Raw genomic sequence first — 8,379 nt, 5'->3', positions numbered from 1 at the left:
CTTGGGGAAGTTGGAGGGGGTTCTTCAGACTCAGGTAGAATGGACATATGATACCCTATTGTTAGGCTCAGATACTGAACTGATAGAACAGGGGCTACTTGCACACCAATGTAAATTTGCCCTCCTGGCCTTAGTGTTAGCAAAAAGAGTAATACTACAGTGCTGGATTGACAAAGGTCCGCCCCCCTTAGCCAAATGGCGGCAGGCAGGCATGACACAGATGGCGGAATGGGAGAGCGGGGACCTGCAGTTACCCTGCAAGAAAGACAATTTATACACAGGAATGTGGAGACAGTGGCAGTCCACATAGGTGGCTCATCTGAGCTCCTCCAATGTCTCGGAAGTCAGTGTTTAAACACAACATAAGAAATAAAGGATTATGCACCAGTTCAGGGGGGAGGGGGGGAAGGGGAGGGGGGAAGGGGGAGGCTTGACAAGGGGAACATAGGGGAATATGCGGGTAGAAAGAATAATTTTATTCTTAATTCAGTGAATGGAAACTATCAGTTTTACTGTAAATTTACACTGCTTTCTTTATAGTTTGAAGAGTGCAAGATGCTGTTTCTATTTTTCTTTCTCTAGTGTTGCACTGCCTGCAGAATGTGGCTTCTTGGGCTTTTGTCTAGGTATCCATTTTTTAAAGTTTGTGGTCACTTATTTTGTACCTGGCAAGGGTCTATTTGTGTTCAGTGTTTGTGACTGAGGCCAGGTAGTCTGTTTGCATGGAGTCTCTGTTTAAGCCTCTGTAATAGATCAGCTTGTTTAGTTTTCCAATAGGTGTATTGATGTTCTAGGTCCGACTGTAGTATTTACTAGGTAGGGTCCTTGTTGTGTTACTTCTGTAAGTTAGTGGTATTACAGTAAAGTAGATAGCTCTATAGGTCCTGAGTGAGTTTTGTAGGTGTTGTATTTACAGGTACTTCATAGTATGCTTTGGACTGGAAAGGATCTATGTTTTTACTGAGACTACATCAAAATCAACTTTTTTTTTTTTGTCTGGCAGGTTCCTGGGGAAATGCCCTTTTTCTGCTTTGCATCTATTTTTAGAGGAGGAGTTTGACAACAAACAGGCTTCAATCTTCTCACAAGTGGGTGATGCCGATTCGCATTATGCCAAAGCTAAAAATAGAGCGTTGTGGAGCGCAAACACAGTCTCCTCTTTTTTTTTTTCCGCATGTGGAGAAGGTGCGCTTTATTTGTCCTCTCCTCACTCGTCCGGTTCTTGAGAGCTTTTAAGTGCCTTTCGGCTAATTTCCTCTGTTTTTCTTGTGGCTCCTTCATTTGGGCCTTTTCTCCAACCCGTTCTTTAATTTCTTTAGTTTCATGTTGCCCGAGTTTAAGTTTTCTTATTTTTCCATCATCATCTGGCCATTTTTAGGCCCTGACCGGTCAGGTTCTTCCCTTTCTTTTTTTTTCCATGCCTTGCTCCTTTTTTAGGCATCATCAAGTTGTTTAATTTATCCAACAAGGTTTTCCTGTCCATGTCCATGAAAACTCCCAGTGGCTTCAAGCACTGTACCCAATGCAATCGGACTATCTTGTGAAAAGACACCCTTTCTTGGTGTCTGCAGTGTCTTGAGCCCAACCATAGCCTTGCTAACTATGTTCTCTGCCTTAGCATGAAGAAGAGGACACAGGTTTCCCGAGAGGCTCAATGAGAGAGAATTCTTGGAGCCAAGTTCGGTCCCTTGCCGTTGGCATCAGATCGAGGTTGAAGGCGGCATCAACATCAAGCATCGCACCAGTATCGGGAGCATCAGTAAGCATGGCTGCTTTGAGACCCTTTGACACTGGGAGCAGTGAGATGTTGAGTGGGTCTCCACCTGTCTCGAGGCCTCCTGCTGTGCAGGCCCCCCCGGGACCGTCCATTGTCAGACCCAACCCTGAAACAACGTGAGGATTCAACAATGTCCTCGGCACCAAGGAACCTTGGTGACACTTTGGGCGGCCAAGAAGTATCGTCATCTGTCACCCTCAACTCATGGTGCCAGGAGCTCCGGGGTGTCAAAGGATTTGACACCTGAGATGCGTCGACACTGGGAGGATTGCTCTCCCTCCATACAGGAGGTGCCAATGCTCCTGTCTCCAAGAAGCCGAGATCCTGCTCCCACATCGAACACAGTTCTGTAAACTGTGCTTCAACCCGCACCCCAGCTTTTCCTTGTGTCAGCCCTCGATGAGTGCATCCGGGCCTTGCTCCTAGAGCTGCTGAATGGCCTTATGCAGTGGTGTGCATTGGTGTGCATTGGTATCAGGGCTGCCTGGCCCTCAGCCTGTGGTGTGGCTTCTGACGCCGGCACCACAATGTCAACTGCCACCGTACCGCCTTGACATTGGTGGAGAAAGCTTCACCAGAGTTGAGATAGGAGCTGGTTTCTCAACATCACTCTCAGGGTCATGGTTCCTCAGCATTGAGGCAGGTTCAGTCTCTGCAATCCCATAGGGAGGTACTGTCCGACACCGAGGAGGAGCACTCATGGGATTCGGAGGAAGATACCAGATACTTTTTTTTTGTTACATTTGTACCCCGCGCTTTCCCACTCATGGCAGGCTCAGTGCGGCTTACATGGGGCAATGGAGGGTTAAGTGACTTGCCCAGAGTCACAAGGAGCTGCCTGTGCCTGAAGTGGGAATCGAACTCTTCTCAGATGAGTCTTATGGGATCCCCTCTGAACTCTCCCTTCCACCTGAAAGGAGATAGTCTCCGCCAGAGAGCCTTTCATTTCCATCTTTTGTTAAGGAAGTGGCTGATGCCATTCCTTTTCCTTTGGAAGGGGAGGATGAGCCCAGGGCCAAGATGCTTGAGGTCCTGCATTACCCATCTGCTCCATGAGGTACTCAAGGATGTCCTCGTCCGGAACTGGGAGTCCCCTCTGTCGGTCCCTGTTGTGCCCAAGAATGTTAACACCCAGAATTGGATCCACAGTGAATCTGGTTTTGTTAGGCCTCAGTTACCTCAAAATTCTATGGTGGTGGAGTTCGCTCTCAAAAGAGCCAGGAGTACTAGGGACTATGCCTTGGCACCCCCAGGCAGAGAATCTAGAACCCTGGATTCTTTTGGGAGGCAGATGTACCAGGCTTCAATGCTCATCTCCCGTAAACAATCTTACCAGCTCTTCACGAGCGTCTACTTGCGAAACTCGGTGTGACAGCTGTCGGACTTGGTGGATGTGTTCCTTTTGGAGCAGGCCGAGCCTTTTCACTATTTGGTCAAGCAGCAGAAGGTGTGTTGAAAGTTCCTGGCCAGGGGCACTTATGACACTTTTGATGTGGCACCCAGGATCTCTGCTCAAGGTATAGCAATGTGAAGGATCTCATGGCTGTTTGTTTCTGACTTGGAGCATTCTGTTCAGCAGAGGTTGGCAGATGCCCCTTGCCAGGGGAATAGCCTTTCTGGAGAGAAGGTTGAATAGGTTGCTCACCAAATCAAAAACCACACTGATATACCAATTATTCTCTCTCTGCCTTTTGCATCCACCTCCTCATCTAGGAAGGTTTTGGGCAAGCCAAGAAGCGGTCCCTACTACTATTCTAGGCTTAGGTACACTCCTTCGGCTCATCAGCCTAATTAGGCTCAACCCCAGAATGCTTGTTCATGTCAACAGCGTGCGCCTAAGGACCCTGCAGCTCCCCAGTCAAAGCAATGGACAAGCTTTTGACTGGCTCCAGCAGAGCATAGCCGCAGTAAAAGTGTCCGTCGCGGACAACTTGCTGATCAGGGGGAGGCTCAGATTTTTTCACCAAATGTGGTCTCTTATAATCTCTGACCAGTGGGTTCTTCAAATAGTCCGTCTCGGATACATCTTCAATGGGCACCTCAACCCTCCAAATTGTCCACCGAGAGCTCATTCATTCAGCTCTCAGCACAGGCAGGTACTTGCAAAGGAACTCTCCGCCCTTCTAAAGGCCCATGCAGTCGAACTCGTTCCACTAGAGGAAGAAGGACAGGGATTCTATTTCAGGTACTTCCTTGTGCAAAAGAAAACAGGGGGGATGCGTCCCCATCCTAGACTTAAGGGCCCTGAACAAATTTCTAGTCTGAGAAAAGTTCAGGATGATTTATCTGGGCCAGAGGCGTTCCTACTTTTCCGGGGCAGAGGGAGGGAGCTGCAGCGAACCAGTGAAGTTAGTGTAGCGAACTCGGAGCCCACAGGCGCGTGCCGCGGCACCCCCCAGCGGCGTGCACCCGGGGCGGACTGCCCCCACCGCCCCCCCCCCTTGGTACGCCACTGCCCTGGGCATCCTTCTCCCAATGATTCAGAAAAATGATTGGCTATGCCCTCTGGACTTAAAGGATACATATACTCACATCCCAATTCTTCTAGCCCTCTGGAAGTATCTTCGATTTCGGCCAGGAACACATCATTACCAGTACTGCGTGTTGCCTTTTGGCCTCGCTTCAGTTCCCAGGGTCTTCACCAAATGTCTAGTGGTAGTTGCAGTATTGCTATGCAGACTGGGAGTCCATGTGTTTCCGTATCTCGATTATTGGCTGGTGAAGAGCACCTCAGAGGATGGTGCTCAGGAGTCCATGCGGATGACTATTCGGGTGCTAGAGCTACTAGGGTTTGTTTTAAACTACTCCAAGTCCCATCTACACCCTGTCCAGCGATTGGAATTCATAGGAGCCCTGCTCGACACACAGAGGGTTCAAGCCTACCTCCTGGAGATGAGAGCAGACTATCTAGTCTTGCTGGCATCCAAGGTTCGTGTCTCTCATAAGGTCACAGCTCAGCAGATGTTGAGATTGCTGGGCCTCATGGCTTTCACAGTGTATGTTACACCCATGTCATGTCTTCTCATGAGATCATCTCAATGGACCCTGGCTTCTCAGTAGTATCAAGCCATGGGGAGTCTATGAGATGTCATTCAAGTGTCCCCATAGGTTGTACGCTATCTTCACTGGTGGACAATTTGATCCAATTTGACTCTGGGACATCCATTCCAAATTCCTCAGCCACAAAAAGTGCTGATGATGGATGCATCTCTCCAGGCCTGCAGGATCTTCTGAGCGTGGGCAGGGCCGGTGCTTGGGTCTCTGGTGCCCCCTGCAAACTATCAGTTGGCGCCCTCCCCCCGGTCCAGCATCTCCTTTCTTCCTTCTCCCTCCCCCCTTCTCCCACCCTGTACCCTTTTTCAGCCCAATGCCTTAAAAGGTGAAGAACAAAACATTTTTTTTTACTTGACAGCTTTTTAATGTATTTGAAAGCTTCCAATATGTAGATATAAATATCATGAAGTAAAATTGAATATCACTAAAACTGCTTAAAAAATTATTGTAGCTGGTGGAAACAGCACTAATAAAGGCTGTACTTTGTGCTCCTTTTTCTACATTGTTCTACAAATACAGTAATATATGACCAAATTTCAGTGAGGTTATCTTGTTTACTGATGGGTTCATCTTAACTGTTGTTGTAATCTGCCCTGGGAAGCCTGGTGTTATAAAGATTGGAAGTAAAATTAATCTCTTCTTTCATTGGGGCACATGGAATCACATCTTCATCTCATGTCTTGTGCAAATGGATTATTCTGTTTTGAGCATGTTTCAGGGACAAGTGGTTTTCAAAAGTCAAAATAATAATAAAACAATATTTTCTTTCATGCAGATCTCTCATTTGTTTTAACATAACTAAATGGGCTATAAGCCCCTATTGCAGTCCATTGGTTTCCTTATATTTTGTCGTTGTGATGACTTATACTGTGCCAAAACCTCCCCCCCCCCAGTAATGCCGCCACCCCCCTCCAGCGTATTAGAATCCTACCTTGCCGCCCGTCCTGGTGGTGGTGTGGCCTCTGTAGCTGTAGGGGCAGGAAAGAACCCCATTCTTTCCTGCCCGCTGCCACTACGCTTTCTTTGGCACTCTCCGCTTTTCTGTGCTGCGGGTGCCACTGCTGTGTTTTCCCAAAATGGCTGCTGAGACTTTGCAGCCATTTTTAAAATATGGCGGGGCCTTCTGCAGCACAAAAGAGAAAAGCGGAGAGCGCCGGAGATGGAGTAGCGGCAGTGGACAGGAAAGAGTGAGATTCTTTCCTGCCCCCACAGCCGCAGAGACCATTACACCACCAGGGTGGGCAGCAAGGTAGTAGCACATGGGAGGGGGATAGTGGCAGTGCTGTGGCGGTGGGGGGGAGGGTAAGCATGGCAGTCTCTGGCACCCCCCGAATGTTGGCACTCCCTGCCTTGCATACCATGCTTACCGCATTCCACCGGCCCTGGGCTTTTAACCTGATGGATGGTGGTGTATCTGGTTGTGTGGTGTCGATTGTACAGAATGGGTATAATATTGTGGTCGTCTTATGGCAGGGCTCCTGTTGTATTAGTTAGTTTAGTACGTAGAGGCCTAGTAGTTTGTGGTGTGCATTGTGTCTTCTTTTTGTGTAGGGGGGAGTAGCAGTTGCAATTGTTGATAGCTGTGTTAAGGACTAACCAGGAAGTCAATTCATGTTGAAATAATATCAAACGTGGAAACCAGCAAAAGACGCAATCATCTTGTTGCCCAGGCTGCTGTGCACTAGCAACTTTGTCCTGTCACAGTGAAGTTTTTTGTCAATGTGGCCCCTGGTGTGTAAATGGCCTATATACAGGGCCAGTCTTAGCAAGTGCGGGGCCCTGTGTAGACTAATTTGGTGGGGCCCCATCCTAGCCCCGCCTGCCCCACCCTAGCTCCACCCCATTGATAAGCAAAAATAATATAGATATATGCAATAAAATAAAAATGAAACGAAAAGATATACAATAAAATAAAGTGATGTGTAAAATATGGTTCAACATTTTTATTGATGACAACCAGGATATACAAGACTTGTGAGACACTTCAAGTTCTGAACAGCTGACACAGATAAACGATACAGCATTATCCGTCATCAAATTTTTACATTGTTTAATAAATCTCTGAACTCCCCCCCAACCCTCCCCCCCCCCAACTTCTCCGTAAGGATAAAGGAGGAACAACCAATGAAGTAATAACATCTTATCGGAAACGTATTAGAGACCACACTCCTTCCATTGCTACGAAAATCATGTTCTATATATTCAGCAATGGACCTGCAGACCCCAAGTGGTATGGTTAACACCCTGTCATAGATTACAAACTAGAGCTAACGATCCCATGCTCTCCTCTTTACCTCCTGGGGCTCAAGCTGGAGAGCCTGTGTTCTGATGGCCCTCCCTCCTACCACCCCAAGGTGTTCTCTTAACAAGACCTAGTACGAGTGCGTTGAACTAAATATAACTCCCCTCCCCCTCCCTATCCCATTCTGCCCGAGTGACCTATGAACCCACCGAATCATTAACCTCGTTCTTAATTAAGTGACACAAGTTGCTGAAGTAGGACCCTTTAATGCGCTGAGTTTATTAAGAATGTAACTTCGTACTTTGGGAGACATCACATTAATATAATCTGTCCAAGTTAAATAAAAGTGTTTTTGTGTTTTGAAATTAAGCAGAGCATCCTTAAGCTCCAACAAAAGTAAGGCATGCAAACGATTATGCCATTGCCAGAAAGAGGGGGCCCGCTCCAGTGTCCAATTCACCAGGATACATTTCATACCAACCACAGAGGCCTTGTGGACAAGTGCATTTTGGTAAGCTGTACCCCCCTCCACCGGACTTTGGCATCCCAGCAAAATGCATTTTGGCAAACGTCTGATCCGGGAGCCTCCAACTCTTTCCAAAAACCTTGTTATCCTTCTCCAAAAAGCCTCGATTGCAGGACATTGCCAAAAGGCATGGTAAAAATCACTTTGGTTCGCCCCACATCGCCTACACTGGGCCGATTCTAAATACCCCATCCGGTATAGGCGGGACTGTGATGTGTATGCTCTGTAGATTACTCTAAACTGACATTCCCGGAGTTCTACACTCCTAGTCCATTTCCCCACCCCTCTCAACCCCCTCAGAAGATCCCGGGATGAGACCTCCGTCTGTGTGTCTTCTGCCCACCTAGCAGCCACCTTTCCTAAATCTCTCTGTGGACAGGTAGCTATCAATCGCTTGTATAACATGGAGATGGAGACAGGGTCCCCCGACGGTACCTCCAAAAGATCTTCCAGCTTGGTGGCCACATCGACACCCAGCTGCCTCTTAGGCAAAGATGCTACATAGTGTCGCACCTGTTCGTATGCAAAGCTGGAGCTCCAATCTGTAGGATTTAGACCAAGGTCCTCCATGGATTTAATTGCTCCAGAAGGCTCCAGCACCTGATGTAAAAATACAATCCCCTTCTCTCCCCATTCCCTCAATCCAAGATTTTCAGTGCCCAGACGGAAGGCGTCATTTCCCTGCAGGGGGAGAAGTCTACTACACCCACCATCAAAGGCCCAAATCTTCGCCAGATCCCTCCACAGCACCCTCAATGGTCCTATCAAAACACTTGATCT

At 47.8% G+C, this 8,379-nt stretch overlaps 1 long non-coding RNA gene across 1 annotated transcript; it reads left to right on the top strand.

Moving 5' to 3' along the window:
- Nucleotides 1–206: 206 nt before the first annotated feature.
- LOC115458901 lies at nucleotides 207–7,458 on the top strand. The gene is made up of 3 exons (XR_003940165.1): nucleotides 207–300; nucleotides 7,208–7,212; nucleotides 7,447–7,458. It is a non-coding gene; the product is annotated as an uncharacterized LOC115458901 (long non-coding RNA).
- Nucleotides 7,459–8,379: the final 921 nt, after the last annotated feature.

The sequence above is a fragment of the Microcaecilia unicolor genome, unplaced genomic scaffold (assembly GCF_901765095.1).
Source record: "Microcaecilia unicolor unplaced genomic scaffold, aMicUni1.1, whole genome shotgun sequence".
Lineage (NCBI taxonomy): Eukaryota > Metazoa > Chordata > Amphibia > Gymnophiona > Siphonopidae > Microcaecilia > Microcaecilia unicolor.
Note: the sequence above shows the minus strand (reverse complement) of the source record. Positions and strands in the feature narration are given on the sequence as shown.